Here is a 27348-nt window from a genome sequence, read left to right on the forward strand (position 1 = left end):
CACAAGAGAATCGGTTTCATTTTCATCGGTTTCATTTCATTTTCAAAATTCATTGTTCAAAAATGTTACATACATACATACACACATACAGATATTTTCTGATCTTGATGAACTGATTCGAATGGTATGAACTCAGCCCTCCGGGCCTTGGATCGAAAATCAGTTTTTACAGTGATTGCATAACTGCTGTATATGAGAAAGCCAAAGAAGCCTTTTTGACATTATTATGTGCACTTGGCATAATGAAATACCCAAAAAATACTTAATTTCTAAACTCTCGATGTTCTTTTGGATATGGGATTTCTACTTGAAGGTTCAATGAGAGAAATATTGATAAAAATACTGAACATAGGCGATTTAAGCCTGTTCTAGAAACCGGGAATTTTTTATCTCGCGCACCGGGCAAACCGGGGAAAAACCGGGAAATTGAAATCGGCAATCCACTTGCCACCCTGAATATAAGAAAGGAGCTATTACTCCTATTACACATTGTACACATTTGGGTGAGCTCAAGAAGACATTTCCTTGCTCCTTTATACGAATAAAAAGAAAAACATACAAATATAATTTCTAACTTAAGATTCGAGACCCGATTGACATCGTTATCAGAATTACCTCTTCAATCGAAACAGGAAAAAAAAATAAATCCCTGCAAAGTCTCTTGAAGACATCAACTCCATCGCTGGATTGTTTTGGTTTGGTTTTTATTTTTTACCAATTATCGCTGTGCGCTGTATCGCTAGCATCCCCGTGTTCATCATTACTTAAATCGAACAAAAAAAAACGTTTTTAGACACGTAACACCAGCCCAGTTCAAAGTTTATTAGATGAGATAAATGAATTTTCAGTTTTTTCTTGAGAACGATATACCCAAGCTACAATCCAGTAAGGCAGAATCCGTCGCAAACAAAATTATTGCACTCGAAGAAAAGCACAGAACGTACGCACTGTACTGCACGTGGGTAGGCTGCCCGAACCGGATATCGGCTGATTGGCACTATTGATGACTAGCCGAACGAAAATTCATTCGGCTAACAGAAGCTTACTCCACTCGATAACCCACTTTGCTGTAGATAAGTTGAAGCCTCGCATCGAAAGGAACAGCGGGAAAATCCTACTAATTCGACTAGGTCGACCACGCTTACATCAGCAGCTTAGAGACGAAGCACTGCTAGTGTGTGACCGTGAACCGATGAAGTCCTAGGACGGAAAGTAGGAAATCCGGTAAACTTGATTTGTTGTAATCAACCGTTGGAATCTTTTCAAGCAAAAGCTGTATCGTTGGATAGGAAAAATCTTTAATGGTCACATGCAATAGACAAATTTCGCGCTAAATCGTATTCGCAGTTGGCAGCACTCTGTCAGATTTGAATGAAAGTTTCTGGACATGTAGATTTTGTCCCAAAATATTACTTTACATACGTTATTTTTTCCAAAATTGATCTGGACTACTAAACAAATTCCTTGTCGAGTCCTAAACTGAAGAATATTGACTTTAAAAACTCAAAAACGATTTACAAAAAAAAAACGAATGACTCACTGTATGACTGGATGAGAAACTTTTTCAGTATTTTTATTGGAAAATTTAACTGATTTCACTAGTTCACCACTTTTTTGCAGATTTGGTCATTTTTCGACAATAACTATTTGAAAACAAATGGTTAAAAATGTTGGCCCTTTTTCAAAAGAAAACAAAAACAAAGTATGTAAAGAGGCTTTTTGTGACAAAGTCTACATGTCCAGAAATTTTCATTCAAATCTGAAACGGTGCTTTCAACATTTGTTTGAGTTGGCGCGAAATTCGTCAATACCAATCAAGTAACATAGAGTTATTTTGGCAGCAGCTATATTTTGAAAAAGTCTCAACCACATCAACACAAGCCAACGTTTGAACTAAGTTTAGAGTGATTCTCCCGTGCACAACTTGCCATTCAAAGTGAAATCAACAAATCTTATTTTTGGCTTGTCACAACACAATCCGAAACGACGTGCGACACAATTCCTGCTTCAACAATTCCCCAGTCGTAAATCGTTTTGATTGACACTTCGAACATCACTGGGTCGGATGACAATCGGTGTATCGTCATGCCACTGTGTAACGACGGTAGCAGCCGAATCCGTTTCGACGACCGACGGTCCATTTATCGATTTATTTACACTTTCAATCGTACGTCAATTTAATGTCTTCGCTTATTGTGCTGTTGGCTTTCTGGTTATCCCGCCTGGTATACCGATCGATGATTGGATCAAATCGCACAGAATATGTGAAAAAGTACAACGATGTGTGCTTGATGTGGAGCGGGAAGGGAGGCAACCAATCTGAGTAAAAGGTCAAGCTGGGGAAGAATTCAAGTGCATGGGAAAAATAATGGAATGTTATGATAACTGTTACCTGTTTTTAAACAAATATAACATCATATAACAAAAAACCTTTATTTTGATTTTCGAAAGCCCATGGGCTATGGCATATACGTCCATGAATACAACGTTCAGTAGCTGTTCTGCTGGTTAAACTTTTCCCCGCGCGAATGCATGCTATTTTGGGGTGAACAAATCGACACCCACAGCGGATGCAGTTACTTCACTTGACTTGGTGACCACCGACAGCAACGACAACCGACGACAGTGGTGAGACCGCAGTCCGGTCGGCTATCGGCTCCGGGAACGAGATTTGTTCAAAGCGTACAATAGAATCACCAACCGATACCACCCCATCAATGGCGGCTCGGACTTAATGAGAAGGGAAACGGAATGGGCGTACGGCGGAATGTTGGTCGGACATAATTTAGATTGATTTTTTATCCTTCTTAGCGATATCAGACTGGCGGACGACCAGTGATTTTCAATAGAGACGTCAGTGAAAGTATGTCTTAAAATAGATAGAGTACATTCGATCGATAGGTTGTCGTTTCGGATGGCCTCTGCAAAATACATTGTTTGTAATTTGAGCTCAGATCGAATTTGATTATAATTGGGAGGGATTCGGTTATTTGTGTCATCGTATAGTTGCCGATATTTATGTTTCTTGTTAAATAATTGTAATTATTAAAGTTTATTCAAACTCATGAGCGTGATAGAGCGAAGATAAATTCAGTAATTTCAAAATCCGAAAAATTCTTCCACAACGTGCAAAATTCTTGCCTCACGCAGAAATCACTTCTGTCTCGGTTTATATGCTTTGTCCGGGTTACTCAAGGCAAGATCCTAAGGCTTCGTAGAGGTCGGACAAACGAAGACGAGTTCGAGTAGAAATAGGTAACATATCACTCAATACGTCGTGTGAAGTAACAACTTTCACAAAACTAAGTGTGAAATTTCGTGTCATTTGGATTAGTGAGAAAATTAACGTAACAAACAAACCGTAATTTTTTCAATCCGCACAATTTCTCTGAAATGGTTTTATCGTTTTTGTAAAACTTGATTTTGTTTTTAAAACTACTGCTTGACGACTTATTAGGTTCAAATGAAAGTATCTCCAATTCCGGAGTTATAATCGTAAAAGTAACGTAACCGACAAACCGTGTTTTTTTAGTCCTCGTTTAAAGACTATAAAAGATTATAGATCAAATTCAAATGAATTATGGTGAACTCTTCCGGTTCTGAAAATAAAATCGTATAAGTGGAGTAACCGACAAACCAAACTTTTTTCTATCCTCATCTCTTTACAGAAATAACTCAACCGATTTTTTCGACTACAGCTCATCCGATTTCGACACGCTTGGGCTCATTTGAAAGCTGGAAATGAGTTAATGATCAAGTTCAATTGTATTAATTCTATTGCGCTTTCTTTTATCGAATAAGTGTCGAAGCGTTAAAATTCTCTTTTGTAAAATAGCCGAATCGATCAGGAAATGTTTGGATTTACCCAAACCTAAGTCTAAAATTGGCTCAATGGAAAGAGGTGGGACTATTTGAATGACAAGACGAAGAGTCATTTTTACAGGTGTACTGTGGATTACGAAGCGTTTTTCAATTACTGAATTTAGTCAACTTATTTCTTGAGAGAGATAGAGAGAGACTCTTATTGCTTTACACAGAAATTGGTGGGTTGCAATAGTTCTCTAATCGCTTTTTCATCCATTAACTCGCCATAGATTGAGTTTTTGGTAACATCTTCGTTGGGTTTGATATATTATTTTTTACAGTTCACTACATTTTTTTGTAGACAACTCTATAGTTGGGTTTGATTGAATTGTTGTTTAGAGTTCACTTGGATATTTTTAGTCCTCGAATGTCACATAAGACTGAATTGGTTTTCCTAAGTACAAGCACAACCGACGCACATTATTTAGGATACCGTTTCACGATTCTGATGGAGAGAATAGCTCCGTATTGAAACATGGCTTTTCTAACATCTCACCTTATTAGCATCTGCAGGAAGATTTTCAGTAATCACGGTTGATGGTTAGAAATGCAACTGCCTCACGCTCAGAGGAAAATTGACTGTATATTGAACTTTTGCTTTTGTTCATCTGAATCTTTTGCATTTTATTAATGCGATGCGCATTTGCTTCTTACGGAAAGCTTCTGTTTATCATTTCTATCATTACCCAACAAGAAAGCAGACGGAGAAAAAACTGGCGAATGAAATAACAGAAATGAAAACTTGTGTAAAAATCGCAGATCTGAATCTCCAACTACTGAACTACTCTGAATGTGACCCTCCGCACATATAACAACTTGGCATGTCCGCTGCGTAGTACAATGCTCAATCTGGCTCCTGTTGTTCCTTTCAAAAGAAAAAAAAACTTGGAACATATCTAAGCTGGATATTTTAATATAATATTTTAACTGTGGCACTTTTTATCGCTTGGATATAAATGATTCGTTATCAGCATAATAAACTTTACAGATGTGTGGTTATTTTTTATACTGAAGGTCCAATACGTCACGAAACCACCAACCAACACGATCGTTTGGTCCTATAATCATAAATCGTGTTTGGGTCCTCGATAGAAGAGTTGTTTCTGAATAGGCATTTTGTTCCAATCTATGAAACAATAGTTCCTCCAGGGTAGCATTCGAGCCGGCATGTTGATTAAAATAAAAACTGCAAACCAAAACACTGCTCTGTTTGTGTACCTAAAACCGAAAATCCAATTTGTTCAGCAATGTCGTTTTCAATCACATTCAATCAAAGAGACAAAGAGAACGAGAGCTGGTACGCGAATTGCACTTATCGAGAATCTTTATTTTTTTCAAGCCGCATAGATTTGCTATTCAATAAATATGAATTTCCATTCAGAAAATACCCCACCTTCCGGAAGTTTTCTTTCCATGCAAACGCACGATTGCCGAATTGAAGCGTAAGTGTATTCGCTATTGAAGCTTTATTCATTTATTTGCCAACCAGTTTTTCACAGTCTGATATCGTGTCTGGAAATAATAGAGTTTCTAGCAGATGCCGTAGAAAAAAAATGTTGGCTTGAGTGTTCGTCTGTATCAACTACTGTGCAGAATTTCCATTTATTTTACAGAGCTAAGCATGAGTTTTTCATCGATTTCAATCATATAGACAACTTACACCATGTAATGACGAACAATGTCACACAAGGAAACCAAAGTTTATTCCTGTCGAAGGCCATATCGAGTTCCTTACTACCAATACATTCCGATTACAATATATTTTACATTTCGTTATTTCTATTTTCCTCGTCTTTCCAAATATTGCGCGATACCGGCGGCGAGTGTTTTCGAAGAAACGAATTCGACCTGAAGAATGTTTGGTAATGGAACCAAACAGCTCCTAGAACAGTACACCTATAATTGGTATTACTGTCGTCCTGTTTAAAAATAGAAGCAAGTGGTGTGTGTGTTTTATGTTTTTAGAACATGAAAACAGTTGTTCGCAGATTGATGCTCAGGTAAAGACATTAGGAAATCTAATTAATGACCTTGAAGAATTATATGTATGGATGTACCACATGTTCGAAGACTTTGCGTTTTGGATACCGTAAATTGCGTAGGACTACTAGAGAAAGTTATGCTGTCTATTTTAGAAAAAGACATACCCTTGAAATGGAACATTCAACAAGACAGTCATCCGAAGTATTTTAATAGACTAGCAAAAGATTCGTTTCAAGGAAATGATTAGCACGCCTCAATTCGATTTAAAATCAAAGAAAAAGTATTAAAAAGAAGTATTTAAAGCTATGCCGACAAATACGAGGCAACTAAGGGCCGTTGTTAGCCGTATTTAGTCTGAAATATCTACCACAAAACGTCAGTGGAATTATTGAACTCTATATCTCGGTGAGGATAAAATACAAAGTTGAATAGATTTTAACCTTAAGGTCATTTACCTCTTCGAGCCAGAGAGCTTCCTGACCCTATGTGCGGGGTTGGAGATCGAAACCAGGTAGGGTGCGTGAAAGGCATCGACTAACCCATCACGCTATACCCGTCCCCAAATTTGCCATGTTGAAAACGTATGCAAAGGTTCATTTAAAACCGAAGTATATAAAGTGGGCTTACGATACGTTTTTTACCTTTTTTTATTAATATAAAAAAATTTTCCGAGGCCCGAGTGTCATATACCAATCGATTCAGATCGACGAACTGAGCAAATGTCCGTGTGTGTGTGTGTGTGTGTGTGTGTGTGTGTGTGTGTGTGTGTGTGTGTGTGTGTGTGTGTGTGTGTGTGTGTGTGTGTGTGTGTGTGTGTGTGTGTGTGTGTGTGTGTGTGTGTGTGTGTGTGTGTGTGTGTGTGTGTGTGTGTGTGTGTGTGTGTGTGTGTGTGTGTGTGTGTGTCTGTTTGCGTGTGTGTGTGTCTATTTGCGTGTGTGTGAGTTGTCAACAAAGAGGTTGAGATCTCAGACCGATTTTGATCAATCTAGTCGCTAATGAAAGATCTCCCCGTAATCCTGAACGCTATTGAATGGTCGAATGTTTACTTTTTGAGTTATACGAAGTTATATGTCAAAATTTTCAGTTTTTTGACAATATTTGTCACAATTGACCTTGAAAACAGAATATGTTTTTAGACTTAGATTTCGCACGAAAATATCTATCCAACAATCCATAGATTGGTAAAATCCGTCTATTTTCAACGCAGATATCGATATTTTTCGTGTAAGCTTAATTTTCGCGTTATTAGTAGGAGTTTTCAGCACTGTATTACAAAGAAATGCTTGGGAGCTACGTGAAGCACGATTTTTATACTGCTACATACAATTGGTTCTGTGACTGCACGGATAGACCGAAATCAGCATTTTGACGAAAAAATTAGTTGATTTTCTGATTTTAGTTAGTTATTTTTTGAGACAACTAAAAAAATCTTACTTTTGCTAATTTAGATTTTCTAAATCTAGTTCCCTTAATAATAATAAAATATTTGTTGAAATGGCTATTTTTTAGTTGAATTCGCCAATTAAACGTTCTGTCATTTCTTAGCTAAGGCACACTTCATATCCATTCAACTAATTTAGTAGTTGAATTAGAGAAATAAAACGTTGTATTCATCCAAACATAAATGGTTGAATAGGTTTCTGAGATTTGCAGCTATATGGCGTTCTGTCACTAAAAAACGTTAACACCGTAATGACTACTAGCCACTAGATGGCACACTACTACCGAAAAAATTTCAGTCGCGGTTATCTTTTCTATATTGGCAGGTATAAATACGATGTTGTATTCGAAAAAAAGACATAAGCGAAACATAAACTTCTTTTTGAAAATTTTACTTCTAATTCACTGTTTTCTTCATTCGACTTCGCGAAATCGACTCTCTCACTGAAAACTTTGAGCACTCGGAAAACAAAAACCGAATACAAGTAGTACACCGGACGGCGTAGCCCGGAATGTTAGAAGATACTAAAAACATCATTTGACGTGTATAATTAGAGTGCAACATTCGAAACTCACTTCACTGTTCCGCGTAAAAACATTATTACGCACAATCGCTTCAAATGCGCATAAATTCTGAATAAATACACTTTCCACTAACAGTTTATGTCATTTTCACATATCGGTTTAGAAATTTATATATGGATATGTCGTAACACATGCGAAAAACATCTAAACAATTTGCAAGCAGTTTCAATAAGACTGTCCCTTTTAGCTTTTTAATGGATTGTTTTGCTTTGACACTTCTCGTGAGTTTTTGGCTAATAAACTTGTTAATAGGACCAATTTCATTTTTGTTTTCTTTGTGCTGTCCTTCAGTAACAAATTTTCTGATTTTAATAACGAAATTAGTTGTCAATGAGAATTTCGTGTTGGATTGAAATATTGCTGGTTTGTGTCCAGAATATTCGCCAACTAAACACATTCTCTAAAAATAAGACTTTTTTCAGCAAAGTAAATTCTCAATTTTAACTAATTTTATAGTTATTTTGGAAATTTTGTTGTTAAAATCAACTAATTCAAAACCAGTAATACGAATTAGGCGCAGAGCTAATTTCGGTCGTTCCGTGTGTGTACAGCATTTTTTTTTCATATTTTACCTCGGACCTATTTTAGCACGGTTCGTTTTTGACAACTTAATCGTTCGAATATGACATATGTCAACCAGATGATGGCAGCATTTTCGAGTTGATAGCAAATCCATAACTATATTGTTTTGAATTACTTACAGCAATAAATGCTCTAAGAACATACCACACATATACCATTCTAATGGTGTGTGACAAATAATTTTGCTTAATTCTCTGAGATGATTCAACCGTTTTCTACACGGAAAGACCGAAATTAGCATTTTGGCGAAAAAATTAGTTGATTTTCTGATTTTAGTTAGTTATTTTTTGAGACAACTAAAAAAATCTTACTTTTGCTAATTTAGATTTTTTAATTCTGATTCTCTTAATAATAATAAAATATTTGTTGAAATGGCTATTTTTTTTAGTTGAATTCACCAATTAAACGTGCTGTCATTTCTTAGCTAAGGCACGCTTCATATCCATTCAACTAATTTTTTAGTTGAATTAGAGAAATAAAACGTTGTTTTCAACCAACATAAATGGTTGAATTGGTTTCTGCAATTAGCAGCTATATGGCGCTCGTTAACACCGTAATGACTACTAGCCACTAGATGGCACACCACTACCGAAAAAAATTTCAGTCGCGGTTATCTTTTCTATATTTGCAGGTATAAATACGATGTTGTATTGGAGAAAAAGACATAAGCGAAACATAAACTTCTTCTTGAAAAATTTTACTTCTAAATCGCTGTTTTCTTCATTCGACTTCGCGAAATCGACTCTCTCACTGAAAACTTTGAGCACTCGGAAAACAAAAACCGAATACAAGTAGTACACCGGACGGCGTAGCCCGGAATGAGAAGATACAAAAAACATCATTTGACGTATACAATTAGAGTGCAACATTCGAAACTCACTTCACTGTTTCGCGTAAAAACATTATTACCCACAATCGCTTCAACTGCGCACGAATTCTGAATAAATACACTTTCCACTAACAGTTTACGTCATTTTTACATATCGGTTTAGAAATTTATATAGGGATATATCGTAACACATGCGAAAAACATCTAAACAATTTGCGAGCAGTTTCAACAAGACTGTCCCTTTTAGCTTTTTAATGGATTGTTTTGCTTTGACACTACTGTCCTTCAGTAATGACGGTGATAGATAAATAGAATCAAAGTTTCTGATTTTAATAACGAAATTAGTTGTCAATGAGAATTTCGTGTTGGATCGAAATATTGCTGGTTTGTGTCCAGAATATTCGCCAACTAAACACATTCTCTAAAAATAAGAGTTTTTTCCAGCACAGTAAATTCTAAATTTTAACTAATTTTATAGTTATTTTGGAAATTTTGTTGTTAAAATCAACTAATTCAAAAACAGTAATACGAATTAGGCGCAGAGCTAATTTCGGTCGTTCCGTGTACAAACTCAGAATCATATAAAAAGTCGTATGCTCCCAAACAAAGTTCCTGAATAACGTTTGGATCCGACTTCTGGTTCCGGAGCAACAGGCTGATATGTGAAACGATATAAAAATATTGTAACTCATCACAAATCACATAAATTAATCAGGTTTGCAAATTTGGATAGTCGATAACGAAATAAACTTATTTCAGTGTCAGCGGTATTCAGTTCTCGATTCGGAAGGTACCCACAAATTTCATTCGCACTACGATTTCTCAAAGATGTCCACACTGATTTTCGAAACTATGCAGCTTCTTAGGTGAATTTAACTTCTTCGTCCACACCGATTTTCGAATTCCGGTTCCAGTATCGAATCAATTCTCAAAGCACAATCGTTTTCTCAAAAAAGGTCAATTTGAATTTCGAAAACAAAAATTTAAATTTAAAGTATTAACGATTTTTATCCCATTCTGACTTCCGATTCGGGAATTACAGGGTAATGAGTTTTTAACATTCTAACCGATGAAGACGATGACAAACCCGAAAAGCTTCAAAGTTGGATTCAAACTATTGCAATTTATTCATCATATTCATTTATGGCCATATGAACCGGGCTGTCCATAAAAGACGTCACGCTTTTTTTGACGATTTTTGACTCCCCATCCCCCCTTTGTCACAAATTGTCACAGAAGCAAAGACCCCCCACCCCCCCTATGTCACATGTCACGAATTCAAAATAAATAAAATTCATCTCAATACAATCTCAATATGTATGACAAACCATACAAATATGAGGGAAAAATCGCTTTATTACATGCTGTCATTAGATTAAAAAATATCCCTAAAACTACAAAATCATCGGAATTATTTTATTATTATCAATTATATAAATTAACCAAAGTATTTGGTTGGAATTGATGAAACATTTAAATCATCTGTTTATTATATTATTGTTTTGGGTAAAGAATAATATTTCCTTAGTGTAGCATACAGGGCTGAGAAAATAAAGACCAAAACCTCTTCAAAACGAGATCACTGTCCGAGAATCTTTTCATGATCAGTTGATCAGTGAATTTTAAATCACATCGATCAATATCGGTACTGATCTTCTGTCACACAATCGGTAGTGATATTGAGCTAAAATGATTCTTGATTTATGTAAGTTCAATCATTGGATGATTCGATAAGCTTTGATGTTGGTGGAGGAAAATCACATATGATCAAAATAAGACATGACATGATCTACGTCTGAAATCGTTGATCTCCCGCCCTTTTTCAAATAGAATACAATTGAATAAACTGCATCAGAATCAGACAAGAGAAATTCTTATGATATACTATTATCAATGCTAGAAAATCAAATTACTGAAAAAATTGTCAGTGCATAACTTAAGTTAAACCGTTTGAAGGCATCTTTTTCTTTTTTACTCATAACAGTTCGGCTAAAAAGTTCGTATCGTTTAATAGAAACAAACATTTTTTTGCCAAAATTCGTTTTTATTATTCAACATAATTGCCATCAGAGGCGATACAGCGATTAAAGCGATCTTCCAACTTTTCGATACCATTTTTGTAGTACGATTTGTCCTTTGCCTCAAAATAGGCCTCAGTTTCAGCGATTACCTCTTCATTGCTTCTAAATTTTTTACCAGCGAGCATTCTCTTGAGGTCTGAGAACAGGAAAAAGTCACTGAGGGCCAAATCTGGAGAATACGGTGGATGAGGGAGCAATTCGAAGCCCAATTCGTTCAATTTCAGCATGGTTTTCATCGACATGTGACACGGTGCATTGTCTTGATGAAACAAAACTTTTTTCTTCTTCAAATGAAGCCGTTTTTTTTAAATTTCGTCCTTCAAACGCTCTAATAACGCTATATAATAGTCACTGTTTACGGTTTTTCCCTTTTCAAGGTAGTCGCCATAATCTTACCGGCCGATTGTTGAGTCTTTCCACGCTTTGGGTTCGGTTCATCGCGTGCAGTCCACTCAGCTGACTATCGATTGGACTCCGGAGTGAAGTGATGAAGCCATGTTTCGTCCATTGTTATATATCGACGAAAAAAATCGGTTTTATTTCGATATAACAGCTCCAAACACTGCTCAGAATCATCAATTCGTTGTTGTTTTTGATCGATTGTGAGCTCACGCGGCACCCATTTTGCACAAAGCTTTCTCATATCCAAATATTCGTGAATAATATGTCCAACACGTTCCTTTGATATCTTTAGGGTGTCGGCTATCTCGATCAACTTCACTTTACGGTCATTGAAAATCATTTTGTGGATTTTTTTCACGTTTTCATCGGTAACAGCCTCTTTTGGACGTCCACTGCGTTCATCGTCTTCGGTGCTCATATGCCCAGTACGAAATTTTGCAAACCACTTACGAATTGTTGCTTCGCCCGGTGCAGAGTCTGGATAACACTCATCAAGCCATTTTTTGGTATCGGCGGCACTTTTTTTCATCGAAAAGTGAGGTTTCATCAACACGCGAAATTCCTTTTTTTCCATTTTTTTTTTCACAATAATAAAAGTAGCTTCACTCAAAATGCAATATCTCACAAACTAATAATCAGACAGCTGTCAAATTTATACACGTATCTTTTGAAGGTTGCTACTAACTGAAAATGGTATGGATTTAATTCTAGTGGCGCCCTCTCATAGAAACGATACGAACTTTTCAGCCGATCTGTTATTAGGCAAAATTTATTAATTTCGCTAATTTACTCGCTTCTCCGTGCACTTTTGCTGACCACAACAGAAATGATTTCCTGCATCATTCATTTCCGAATTTACAAGAAGAAGCTTTTACATCAACAAATACACGTTTTACTATAGAATGTAAACGTTTATTGTGGAGATTTTTTTCAGGAAATAGGGCAAAGCAGTAATATAGTTAGATATTTCAAAAATGCGCTCATTGAAGTTATTGGACGTCACATTCCAAAAACCTCCCCCCCCCCCCCTTCCCCCTGTCACAAATGGTCACGTTTTATTGAAACACCCCCCTCCCCCTTTCGGCGTGACGTCTTTTATGGACAGCCCCTATGCTGGTTCCCAAATACCGGCTCTGGAAGTACCGTAAATAATGACGATAAACTCTAAAGTGGAACTTACTTCGACATCTTATGGAATGTTCAATGGATTGTGGATTGGAAAACTAAAGCACAAAAAAATATGCAAAAGCACAAGCGGATTGATAAAAAAAGGTATCATCTTACTGCTAGGTGGATTGAGCACGTTTCCTTACTCTCATTCGTTTCGTGTTATTAAATTATACGGTTGAATATGTTTATCGTCAATGAGTTGATATTCAGTATACAATTCTGGAAGCGAAGCAGTAAAAGTTGCCAAACTCACATAATCAACTAGCTCCGAACTTGATAGCTCTACCGAAAAAACTAGTTCTTAAAAATCGTTCATTCGTTCTTCAGAAATTTTAAATTTTTCCGTAAAAACCGTACGAGAGCAAGTGTTTATATTTCGTTGGTAACAAACTCTCTAATGCATGTATTTTAAGTAGCAATCGTTCACTTTTGTGCACTATTTCAGAGGTCGCTAATATATACAATTTCTAACGTATTCATTAAAACTACGACCGTTTCGAAATACACAGTTATATATACACCTACTTATAAAATTCAATCACTTTTATTAAAAGATTAAAGAACTATCGTTCTTCACCAAAGAACTAGTGTTCACTTATTCTCCCATGAAATCAGTTCTTTTGAACCGTTCACGAACGAATTGCCCATCTCCACAATCAACTAATACGAACAATTGTCTAAATTTGAAAGTGTGATAAAAGTATGTTAGTTTCATTCGTATTCACGTCCTCCAGTTATGTCAGTGGCATTACACACCCACCATTTTTTGTACTTGATTACGGCAGCTTTCTTTTTTAAATTAACGAAATTAGTGCTTGTGAAAAAATTAAATTTTGGTAGCTGTTAAAAAGATGCTAGATTTGGCTGGAGATTATCGTGACGATTGTCTTCACCAGAGGAAATCGTTTACTAATGTTTCCGAAATACGAAAAAATTCTATTACGTAAAACTTCCTTCTATAAAAAAAAACGAAAAATTCTTTTGACTTACTGTTCTGACTAAGGGTATAATTATCTTTAGACAACATTCATTCGGAAAACTTTGGATCGTTCGTGCGATCTGAAAGCATAATAATTGCTAAGTTCCTTCAGAAAATTCACCCGGTAGTAAGGCTGCGAATGCAAATAAGCTGGCTATCGCATCTCCAAAATCAAACAATCAGATTATAACAGCTACCACTCGTTGAGAATTTTCCCCCTGCCATTATCTAACAGCAGAAACTTGCTCGATTTTTTGTTCGTACTGTATTATTACCGAATAGGTTGGACCGTTTAAGTTTTCTTTCTCCCAGCTGGTTGCAACCAAATACGAAGTTCGAGTTGAGTTCAAGAAACTAGCGGCTGCTGTACAGTGGGTTGGGAGTTGTCGAGTATGGGAACGTTGATTCTGTTTTTGTTTCTCCCTTGATGGTAAACAACAGTGTATAGGTTTATTTGTAATTTCATTGGATTTAGTATTTTTTTAAATAGTTGAAAGCTGACTAATATTTTCAAAATAATCATGACGAATTGAAGTCCATAGTTTAATTTTTTTTTCCTAAAATCGTAGAGTTTGCCCAAAAAAAAAAATACAATTGACTTCATATTTTGTCCTGAAAGCAATGATCTACTAACATGCTGGCCAAAGTGGTGCTGCTGCCTATACCAATGTGCAGAGCGTCTTCCATCGACTATCCAATTGTACTACGACTACCAACCTGAGTCACTTTGACGGCAGTGACAAGAGGTAGAAACGAAAGAGAAAAATAACACGAGGAGGCCCGACTTACGGACATTACATCACTGTGCAGTCGTTTTACCATCTCCTCTAAAGTGTACCCTCTTTTTTCTGCTTTCACCTAATTTTCCACAATTTAAAGTAATTTTTTTCATTCATATAGTATTCTCCTCATACACCCCCACTTAAATGACTAGAGGAACGGAAAACATACTCGAACGGAGGTGTACCTCTCACAGAATAACAAATAAACAAACAAACAAACTACCGACAAACAGCTACCGGTTGGTTGCTATGTTGTTACAAGGAAAAGTTTATGTTTAATTACCTTGTGTCCGAACTTTTTCCACGATCCACCCCATTGTTGGGGTTTGTCGAGCATAGCAAATAGCCATTGAAGGTATATCATTTTTCGCTCTATCATCTATGTTTCGAAACTATTCGCGGTGGATGAAATTCTTATTAACGTTTTAAGAACTTACCAATGAAGAACTTTTGAATATCGGGGGCTTTCAGGAGCGTGGAATAGAGTTCTGTGTAAGAAACTGGGTAAGAGACCAACTCTATTTGAACTGATATGAGGGCAATGAAAATCCGTTTAGTCGTTTTTTTACTAACAAAACATTCACGTTATGATTTGTATGCAAAATAATAGATAGCTGGGAGTTTTAAGACTAATAAGTGTTCTCAAAGTTTTTTTGGTTATTTGGTCGATCGTGGGGCAGTGGAAGACGGCATTGTACGTTTCAAGTGCTTGCAAAAACAGTATTTTCCCCAAACTTGGAAAACAGAGTATATTGTGATAGGGAAATATCGATATAATATTTACTAGTACTCGGTGTTAGATATGTGGGAAAATTATGTAGTGTGATACAAAGCAGTTGTCCAGTTCACAGTAGAACACAGGTGACATTCGACAACAACGCTAGATATGTTTGCCGCAAATAAAATTTTCCACAGCTAACAACGATACGTACATTTTGAACAACTATAAAGACAGTAGAAAGGTAAAAATACAACCTGTTTCAATGCAATTTTTTTATTTTTTTATTTGCATTCATCAAATGTAATGAATCGGTTTTGTATTACTTCAACGATCTTAAGGGGTTGAAGACAAAGTTTAGGTGAGAATGTGAGTTAAGCTGGTGTTTTTAAGAGTTTTTTGGAAATGTTATTGGAATAGGTAGAAGGAATTTTTTTGGTTGTACTACACCAGCAAAATTCCGATTCAAGAAATGAGCAAAACGAGTCATGATTTAAGGAAAATAGTATATTTTCATGTTATGATAATACACCATGATTAAAAGTTCTCGGATCATGATCCATTTGGACTGATTTCGTTGAAATTTAGCGTAACGCATTTGACGTAGTTGGGTATAACTTCAGGCGTGTTTCTGCTACGATGGTAATCTTTGCAACATAAATTCAGGCGTTATGTTTTGAAATATGAAGATTTTAAATATGTATTAAATGGAATGGTGTGAAAGTGTGGGGCGTATTGTTTATACGATTTCAACTAATGTCTCAAATAATGTACGTTTGAATAGCAAAACAGTGAAAAGCACAACGAATCTGAAGCATTTAATCTGAAGCATCAACAATTTAAATATGTTTTCGAACAACCACGACACCTAAAATAAAGTGTTTACTTGCGTTCATTGCTCCAGATTTGATTTTTTGTTTCAGAATTTGGAAAACATAAACGCACAAATTCTCCCTCAGCTTCTTGCGCTTGCTGATAAATAACAGCCAAACGATCTCTTCATATCGCATTGCTGTGGCGCTGTAAACTTGAGCATTGTTCCTTGTGCACCGAAATGTATGTGAAGAGAAGGCATTACTCGGCTCAGCTTTAAGATTTGTTGTTCTCTCTGTTACGTTTGGCTCTGTGAGAACTTGTATGCACACCTTCAGGAGAGGCTTCAGTGGCATGTGCTTATGGCAGTTGAAAACGAATTGATGACTCAGTTGGAACGTCGAAGTGGTTTTATTGATGAAGTTATTGACAGATTATCTCGACGTGCAGAGCACCGTGCAGATTTTTTCTATTGTATCGACGATACGATATAAGTTTAATAAAAAAATCCCATTCAAAAGTATATCGTTATTTCATTGTATTGAAAAACATAAGCGAATATCGATTCTTTAATCTTAAGTTTTTACTCTGATATCATACCACATAATCAATGCACAACCCGTATTTTTTTTCACGAGACGCCACTGCTACACAAATATTCATTTTGGAACTATTTTCTTCCATTGGAATGTTTTCTTCAATTGAAATAATTACTAACAAAATAATTAGGAGTGCGTTTTGGACTGCTTCAGTTTCGCACAATCACAAAACCCCGCCTTTATATATGTACAGTCATGCTGATATTTAAACTCGCAATTCACGCAACTCTCATTGGGGTTGAATTGATTTACACTATATGCAGTTCGCATAGTGTTCGATTTGATACTGCCAAGAAATCATCTCAATCAATATTATGCTGATACTACGTTACATATTCGTGAAGACTGAACATGTAGCAAGCAGAAAAAGAGGATGATCTAAGCTCAATATAGAACCTCTAAAACCAAATGGCAAATTTCGCACCCACTGGATGCTCACAATCGCGGAGAAAAAAGATTACAGTGAAACTGAAGAATAGAGGTTCAAGATCGGGTTTGGTGACAATCTACAATTTATTCGGTCATATTCTGAAAAAATTGGCATCGTTAATGTAAAATAAGTAATTTGATTCGATTATGTTTTGTCGTTGAACTTTAAAGAAAGGACCGAATGGCGCATATTCTGGCGTAGAGGGTAGAAAGGAGATTCAATATAAATCTCTACATGTCTGAAGTTTTATGATTAATACCAGTAGCGTCTCGTGACAAAATTTACAGGTTGTGCACTACTTATGTTTCAGAGTGTCAGTAGGATCGTAGCACCAGCCATGCAATTGTACTGTACACTCTGAATCGGCTGCGAAGTCTGTTGAAACAGAAGGTCAAATTCCACTACAGGAATACCAAGGCTTTGCTTTGCACTACTTATGTGGTATCCTATGTAATGCTGTAATATTTCATTACAAGTGAAAATTAATGATTTTAGGATGGATGTTCGCTATGCAATAAAATAACGATATGCTTTTGGATGGAAATTTTTTGTTAAACTTATTTTGTATCATCGATACAATAGAAGAATTTGGCGCTCTGCACGTCGAGCGAATCTGTCAATACATCTATTAATAAAACCGCTTTGACGTTGCAAGTGGGGTATCAATTTGATTTCAACTGCCATAAGCATAAGCCACTGAAGCCTATCCTGGAGTTTTGCATACACGTTCTCTCCGAGCCAAACGTGACAGAGAGAACAAAAAATCTCAGAGCTGAACTGAGCAACTCATGTGTGCGGAAGAGACACTAACACAGCAACAACAGATACTTGAAATTTCAAGTTGGATGTATATAAGATGTGTGTAAAACCGGGCAATTTCGGTGCACAAGTTAGGGTGAATTATTACATATTGTACTGTGGACAAACTCGATCAATATTTTATATTCGGTACCATCCGACCAGCTTTCATCGATTCGATAATTGAATGTGGAGTTAATTCCTCCAATTTGATCGGTTATGTAGTTCACGAGGTGCACATGAGGACGAGACACCACTGATTAATATAAAACGACAACTACAATTGAGCTAGTATATTAACTGCAATCCATAACAAATCTTGTAGAATATTTCAGTTCAACACCTAGTACTTTGAATGCATGATGAATGTATTTCTCTATGTAAATTTTCGGATTAGAATAATTGGTTTGCATATTGACGAACTTGTCTTGCTTCGTTTGTCTCACATTTTGGTTTTCGAATCGTCAGTGTATTAGCGCAAACACAAGCCGTTAAGCTGATGTAAAGTGAAAACTTTTTGCAAATCATTTGTTTGGACCTAAGTGTTATGTTTATACTGACGTTCCAGAAGTCTTGCTGATTTTCCCTCCCATTGCGAAAATAATCTAGAATAGTTTGTGTAGTATTGTCATACGCATAATGGATTTTAACAAAACGTTCAGTTTTAGACATGACTGTTTATGTTTGTTTACATAGCGTATTGTCGAGGATGGGTTGAGAATGCAGGGGAAATACGCATTATTTTGTCTGTATGTAAACTATCTTAGTATTTCATGAAATTTCTTAATTCTATTGGATCCAGTTATCTTGGAGGGTTTGTAACGCATATGTTTTCTATTGACTAGGTAGACTTCAATTTCCGTTCGGTTGACTTACCTTGGCCGTTGATACTGATCTAGGTTCAATTGACAACGTTTTTTAACCAGTGGAATTTGTTCAAGTTCATCTGATCCATGAAAGATCACAGTCCTAAGTTGAACCTTTGCAATCTTGCTATTGTCTATTGTCATTTTAAGATAATGTTTTGTTTTTTTTTTATATTTCAAACTTTTTCAAAAAAATAACTATTCTGTAAATGAACATTTAGGGGTTTTTGGTTTGTACGTAAAGTACATATTTAGTTTCGATTTCTTCGCGTTTCGCTTTCGGCTCATCAGTGCTTAAAGCAGTTCAAATTGAACCGACATCTCCGTCTAACAGTTCAATTTGAACCGCTAAGCAGACGCAGACCCCTAAATGTTCAATTTCTGCGGCGGCCAGTCGTCAGTCTTCACTCGTTTTCGTCCGAGACGTCAGATAGGATATGGCACCTAGTGTCATATCCTTAAAGGGTCACATAAATAGTGTTGACTTTGCGTCTGCTTAGCGGTTCAAATTGAACTGTTAGGCGGAGATGGCGGTTCAGTTTGAACTGCTTTAAGCACTGATGAGCCGAAGGCGAAACGCAAAGAAATTTTCTTTAAATTTAAAATAGAAATATTAACTTTTTTTTGTATTGTTTTCTTTCAGGTGAGCACAAGAAGTAAACATCTATCTTCGTTTAAACGTCCAGTGATTCAGTGATAACAGACCATTCCTACGATTTGATTCAGCAAGTCTTAAAGAATCTGGCGTAAAGAGTATGCTTGATTAATAACAATCATCCGTCGAATCGAAATTAACTCAACAGCAGGCTTCCCGTGTATACCAGACTGAAATACGAGGTTGGTTATCCGCCAGAGTGGCAGAATATTAATTCCATTTCGAATAGGCATATCGCTTTTCACACTATTTCTGGCGCTATCGCAAATCAATACACTTCAAGCAGAGCATTGCGATATATTGATTCATCAGTAAAACATGCCGTGGTTGGTGGTGGAGTGGATTATCAGTCGTTATCAGTCATCAAGGCAAGGTGGAATGTGAAATAACAGTTGACTTGGGAGTGTAAGCTGTGTCATGTGTTTGATATTTGGGTTTCGTTTCGAACATAAGTCGTGCACCATTCACCATACCAAATACAAGGTTGCGCAAAGAAACCTGACACATTTTTTTCTCCGGTTAAAACCGGGGTAATACAGGGTGGAAAGTAACCGGGAAAAATCCGGGAAAATATTACTAGCTCAAATATGAGTAACAGTTGTTAGCATCATCATTTTTTTTTCAACAAGTGAAAAGCAAGGGACAATGCCTAATTTTGCGTTCGAGCGAGATGTTCAGTAAAAGTGTTGAATCCATTTATTGTCCTATACAGGTTCTATGTTGAACATTCCATTGGAAATTGGGCCAACACCCCATATAACAGCAGTTTTAAATCAATCAGGAAGCATCAGAGCTTTCTTAGTTGTTATCATAACAGAACAATTAACCTTTTGAAAAATAAGGATAATTTGGATGCTTATATTGAATTTTCATTTAGTTTTTAGAATAATTATTCAACACACTCGCAAAATTTATGGCAAAGTCTCAAGGTAACATCGGGAAAAATAAAACCATAATAATAAAATTTCAGGGTTTACATTGCTATATGAGATTTGTATCCTAGCCGATTTGCTCTGAGGGTTTAGTATATGAAATTAATTGAACTAATCATTACTTAATTTGAAACCCGGATTGTTATTTGTAGATGATCTGAATCAAAATCAGTTCACATCATATGTTACATTGATCTGCAAGAATCAGATCAATTGTAGAAGGATTTCTCGTAGAAGGTAAATTAGTTGGGTTTTTATAAATAAAACTGACTAAAAACTAGCGAAGATTTCATCATGACAAACTCGTACTTTCTGATTATTTTCTGATTACTCCACGAGAGATGCCTAGCATTTAGAATCCTATTAGGATTTTATTTTTTATATTAAATTTTATAACATGAGAATTTTTGTTTTGTCTGGTAGGATATTGTTAATAATTGGTTTTATGGTTTCATCACAATCAGATCATGACAATCTGTTCATTAGACGTGATTGCAATCGAATTACTATAATTGAAACAGCGTATGTCCGTATGACAATTTGTTGTACCATGGCCGACGATGTTGTTTTAGGTTCACTGTGCCATCATACCGTTTGTAATTTTACCACCGTACTGAGATTTTCACTTGCACTTCCAGAAGGAACGGCGGAAGAGGCGATTTAAGCTTATTTCGAATATCGGGAATTTTTATCTCGTAAACCGCGAAAAACCGCGTAAAAACCGGGAAATTGAAATCGGCAATTCACTTGCAACTCTGGTAATATAAATGACATTTAATCTAATCTTTCTCCGGTACATGGAATCAAATAATGGAGGGAGAACCCGAGCACGGCATCGGAAAATAGAACAATGAAGTTTTATTTTTGTCTAGTAGTTTTCAATCATGGAGCATTGGAGTGTCGCTCTTCACGTTTTTATCTATAACTCGTTTTTGAGGAATCAATAGTACGTTACAACTATTCGTGAGTTTAAAAAACATTTTAAATTAAAGCCGAACATGCCGGCGCCTTTGCGTATTACTGTGAAGATGTGTGCGGAAAAATTGTAAAAACTGGCTCTGTGACCAAAATAAAACCTCCGGGCCACGTCCGGGCTATTTGGACACCAAAGAATGTCGAACCCGCTCTTGTGAAAATATCTCGTCGTTCTTTCCATGTAATGGTCAAGGAAGATTTTTCGTTTCATCCATATAAGATCGTCATCACCCAACAGTTGAAATCGGCGGATTATGGAGGTCGTTTATCATTCGCAAACAAGATGCTGGAAATGCTAGCCAGTGGTAAGATTTCTTTAAGCCACATAATGATGATCGACGAAGCCCACTTCCACCTGGACGGCGCGTGGTAGACAAGCAAAATTATCGTTATTGTACCGAGACGAATCTGTTACAGGTTGTGCAGAATTAATCCTTTAATTTTTAAACGTTTTTTAAACTCACGAATAGTTGGAACGTACGATTGATCTTTCAAAAACGAGTTATAAATAAAAACGCGGTGAGCAACACTCCAGTGCTCCATGATGGAAAACTACTAGACAAAAATAAACATTCATTTTACTTTCCGATGCCGTGTTCGGTTTCTTTCTAACTTGGTTGGTTCCAGTGTAACCGGGAAACAAAATGTGTCTTGTTCCTTTGTGTAAACCTGTACATAGCACGAATCGTTTTAAAATACACGAGTTTATTTTTTGTTCTGAAATTGAAATCCTTGAAATTGAAAATTCTGAAATTGAAATCCTAATTCAAAATTTTGGATTTTAACCCAAAACAAGGAAAAATTAAGGAAATTAAATTAAGGAACAAAATTCAATTACAAAATCTAGCATTTGGATACAGCTCCAGAGTCAAAGATTTTATTTCTGAACCTGTAATCTGGAACTAAATTCTGAAACTGATCAGGTGGATCAGAATCTTGGTTCTGATTTCAGTTCTAGAATTTAACCCAATGCTGTTGCTGTCTCAAATAGAAGAAGAAATTATCGATTACTGACCATGGTCTTTCAATGTTTAAGTTTATCGTAACTCAGCACACGATATTTCTTTCTTCCTAATTACTAGATTATATTATATTCTTTTATTACCTATGTCCTAAATAATGTAAGATGCTGCTTTGATTATGAGATTCCATTCTTTAGCTTTCAATTTTCGTCCACATATTCCTATCAGTAAATGTTCGATCATTGTTTTTTTCTTCATGTTATCTTTTAGTCAGTCAGTTTTTGTGCTGTCGCATCTCGAATTTTTAAATTAAAGCTTTTTGATTCTGATTTAAAAAGCGAATATTGGCTGTGTTATTAGTCAAGCAAATAACTTTTCCAGCGTAGTGAAATAGATCGGAATGGAGCATCAATCAAAAACTATTATTATTAGATTTTAGTTAGCGATCAAAAGCTGATAACAACGTACGCGACGGCGGCGCAATTTGAGGCACGACTAATTAAAATTTGTAATTCAGCTTCTGTACCATCGTAATTAGCTTCAAAGGGGGAAAACTGTAGTAGTTACTACCGCCAGCAGCATCAACAGCAGGACTAGGCACCGGTGTGTAATCAAATTCGCTACCTTTCAGATAGCACGAATCTATACAAGAACATCAGAGTACACTTTTAGCCAGAACGGGCTTCGCTGTACGCCAGTGTTTTGCTTTTATTCACCGTATAGTTCATTACCATTAATTTGGAGCTACATAATTAACAAACATGTTCGCTTTCAATTTGGTTCTGGCTTGGTGAAAATTTGAGTGGCCGTTATTAGGTGTTAGAAAAGAAAAAAAACTATTATTTCAGCTTCATATAGTACTAAATTGATAAAAACGATTCGGAAAATATCAGAAAACAACATCAAAGACGATTATTTTTACTAAAGACTGTCCCAGAAAGTATCGACGCACTTTGATTTCGCTGTAAATAATTCACAAGTGTTAGATACTCAAATTTTATTCGATATACTGATAATATTAGACTACAACAACAGAATATTATTCTCAACATTTGTTACTCAGCCATTGTAGACTAGCTGGCGCACCTTCTTGCGAACGTTCCTCATTAAATTCCGTACAGACTTCTTGGCGACAAGTTTGGACACTTTTTTCCAATCTTTTTCGAACTGTTGAATGGTTTTGGCTTCCGAGACATGTTTCCTAAGATGTGCCTTCGTCAATCCCCAAAATTCCTCAAGGTCGAAGTTGTGGGCAATTTGGTGGATTCATGTCTTTTGGGAAGAAAGTGACATTCCTGGTATTATACCATTCTACCGATGATTTCGAGTAGTGGCAAGAAGCAAGATCTGGCCAGAAGACAAACAGGATCCTTGTGGCTTCGAATCATGGGCAGAAGTCGTTTTTATAAACATTCCTTGATGTATATTTCGCTGTTCATTAAAGCAGAGGTGATGAAGGGTTTCAAAATCTTACCGCAGTTCAAATTTCCAGCAAGAATCGTATTGTACAGCTTTCGAACCATCAGTCTGATCGATGCTTCTTGCTTCGGACTACGTTTTGGTTGTTTCTGCTTCTTATAGGTTCGAAGATTCAAACGTTCTTTAGCACGAAGAACATTTGACTTCGAAGTGCCCACTTTTTTGGCCACATCCCGAACTGAAGCCTCCTTCTTTTGCTCGAACGCCTTCAGTATACTTTTTTTTCAACTGAGGGTTAGCAGGACCTTTTTTCCGACCCGTTTTCGTTTTATCCTCAAAGGTGTTATCCTCACTGAACTTCCTGATTGCATTTCCTTTTTCACTTACTCCTTCCATTTTTGCTATCTTTCTCAATGACAGTCAGCGTTCTGTGCACCATTTGTACACCATTTTTCGACGTTGTTCTGCTGAAAGCCCACGCATTTCGAAACAAACCAATGAAAACGAATAAACAACTGCACAAGTGGTTAGAGAAGAGTGTAAACAACAGGACGCAGCCATACAAATTGACAGACAAATTGAACCATTGCGAAATGGCAGCGGTGTTTGGTTGCGTCCATACTTTCTGGGACAGTCTTTACTGGATTTCGTTGTTATCCTTTTTCTCGGGAAAGGACTGGCCAAAAATATGTTAATGGACTAACGAACTCTGATGAAAATGTTGTCACAAGTGAACAATTTCAAAAATCAACGTTCTGCTGTTGGCGAAATCAGGATCGACTTGCTTCGTTTTGGATATATCTGTGCATATATCTTTTATATAACAAACTTTGTTTTACTGTTTTGAAGAGATCAAGTTGACTCCAAACTGATTTTCAAGATGGGCGAATGTATTTTTGCATGATTTTTTTTCAAATCGTTGTATCTAGGAAACTGTTAGAACGTTTCTTTAATGTTTTCAGTAAATTCTAGAATTTTTTTAATGTGATATTTTCAGTTAATTCTTCGTTTTCGTTGAATCATTTTCGTAAATTTAACAGCTGCATACAAACAATCATTCGCCTGATTTCAACGTTAGTTTTGAGTCGGATTGGTCTCTCCATCCGTTTGCCAAATTGGAGACGTGTGCAAAGTAGTATGTGGAGTCTGATGACCTGCTTCAAGTTTTTGGGAATATCTCATGTGTTTCGTGTATTGTATTTAATCAATGTTTCAGTACAATTGACATTCATCTATCACGTAATGTTACCAAAAAAACTGTTCCCTAGAATACTGTCTAATTAGAATTATTCAAAGAAAAGGATTAAGAGAAAGCTACGGGTTCCTGTGCGGTAATCTTTTCACAATATTCATTTTATAGTTGTATTCGTAAGCCTTTTCTTCAATCTGTTTTTCTGGTTATTTACTGTTCAATAGCTGTAGTAGTTGGACGAGTATAGCATGATAGGTAAGTCGATGCCTTTCACGCAGCCCTCCTGGGTTCGATTCCCAACTCCGCACATAGGGTCAGAACATTTTTCTGGCCCGAAGAGGCAAATGACCTAGAGGTTAAAACCTCTATAATCGAAACAAAAATAGCTATAGTCGGGTAAGCATGTTATATCTATCCCAAAGAGAATTCATATTGTTATATTACAGCTTGAAATGATGACAATTCTCCATCTATGTTAACCCTTTAACTGCCATATTGACGGAGCTAAGGTGGTTCTATTGAAAATGAACCATAAATGAAAACCCAACTTTTCAAGTGCCAAATTTAAATTAATTTTACAAACTCCGAGCATAGTTTTCATTCAGCAAATGCGGCTGTAGGAATTAAATTTTTTCAAATTTGCATAAACTGAATGACGTAATCAAGTTCATAAGGCTTCTGACGAACACTACCGGTACCGGAGACATATGACGTAACCGTCAAATTTCACTTTTATCTATTAGCACAATTTACTAAGAGAATACTGAGGTGATTCGGCGCGAGAAAAGCGCGTTCAAAGTTTTTTGTCTATAAAATCAATGGAAACAATTTATTATTCAAGGAAGCCCGTATGGTGTAACATTTTCAAAAAATAATATTTTTTCTTTTATAATTTGTTATAATGAAACATTTCAAGAATGTTTTGTGAAGTTTTTAAGTCAATCAAATCAGAAATCTTGGGCCTGTGCACCGACCTCTTACTTCCTCACAATATAAGATAAGCAATGGTATAGACCCATAACCTGCTAAATTTGGTTCCGATATGTTTGAAAATTTCACATAATATTCTTGAAATTTTTTTTATTATTAGAAAATACAAATAAAGAAATAAATGATTTATCAAAAGTGTCAGACCCTACCCGCCCCTTAACTGAAAAGCATTTTCATAAATGTATCAAGCTTAGTTTACATACATTGGATTGATTATTAGAGATTATTAGACACTTTAGCTAGCTTCACGCTATCCATAAGAGTAGGCTCTTTTCCATTTTTATCCACTTCTCAAGCATTTAATTTCCATCCATTCCTTTCTATTTGGTCTTGCTGAGAGAGCCACTCGGTTGATGTCGTTAGGTGCACTGAATCAGCCTGACATCATTTCAGTATGCTTTTTTTTCTATCAAGGTGCTACATCGATAATGGTACATAACGTTTTAGAGATGTTCATATTTCATTTGAATAGCACCATTAATGTTACGAAAATGTTGTGACGAAAATTTAACTTCGCTTATAGTACTACGGAAGAATCCTCATTATGTATGTAGCTTCTTTATGTGGCAACAAATACCCATGAATGTAATCTCTATTTGCCATTCTATCTGATAAGATGTCATATTTTAATGTATTGAAAATGACTGCAAAAAAACTTCTGGCAACAAATTTGTTTATAAGATAGTAGAAAAATATAAATACTAACAAATACTGGTTAAAATAATTGATTCCCTGACACAGTACGTGTCTGTGAGAAAACGAACCCTAGTAGCAGAGTGAAAGTTCATCCAACCATCTACACTATTTACCCCTTTCGAATTTTCACTCTCGTAATAGAATCCATTCACTTCTTTTTTTTTACCGCAACCACGACTGGCTAATCAGAAAACAATTGTAACAGTTGCACACTATTGAAGTATTTAATATTTGATTGTTTACTTATTTATTAATTTATTCATTCATACGTAGGTAAAGTATTTATTTATTTATTTATTTATTTATGTATCAACTGCTGTATTTATTTTGTTGAATTGAATTTTTTCAATATAAATTCAATTCTGTCAAAACTCAATAACAAACATCCACATAGAGTAGACCGTAGTTATTGATGCAAATGAGATCCACATGTCAATTACCCATCAATATATTTCAATCCGCCTGCATTTATACTTTGTAACGGGTCGTCCTTCAGTCTAACCATTGGTAGCCAAAGATCACGCTCTCTTCTTTTAAGCCGAGTGAGATTGCCGAACATAGTCGAAGAACAGAATCCTTTAAGTTAGTTTGAAGGAAAGAGAAAGA

The 27348-nt window shown here is 36.0% G+C and overlaps 1 protein-coding gene across 9 annotated transcripts in view; it reads left to right on the forward strand.

Moving 5' to 3' along the window:
• LOC131437912 (protein phosphatase 1 regulatory subunit 16A-like) overlaps nucleotides 1–27348 on the forward strand; it is a 233103-nt gene that overhangs the window by 57852 nt on the left and 147903 nt on the right. Inside the window, exon 2 of one of the 9 annotated variants that reach the window (XM_058607578.1) lies at nucleotides 19565–19758. The exons of the other annotated variants lie outside the window; for them this stretch is intronic. The gene's annotated coding sequence lies outside the window, so the exon portion shown is untranslated. The remainder of the gene's footprint in view (nucleotides 1–19564; nucleotides 19759–27348) is intronic. 9 annotated transcript variants of the gene reach the window in all.

The sequence above is a fragment of the Malaya genurostris genome, chromosome 3, assembly GCF_030247185.1.
Source record: "Malaya genurostris strain Urasoe2022 chromosome 3, Malgen_1.1, whole genome shotgun sequence".
NCBI lineage: Eukaryota > Metazoa > Arthropoda > Insecta > Diptera > Culicidae > Malaya > Malaya genurostris.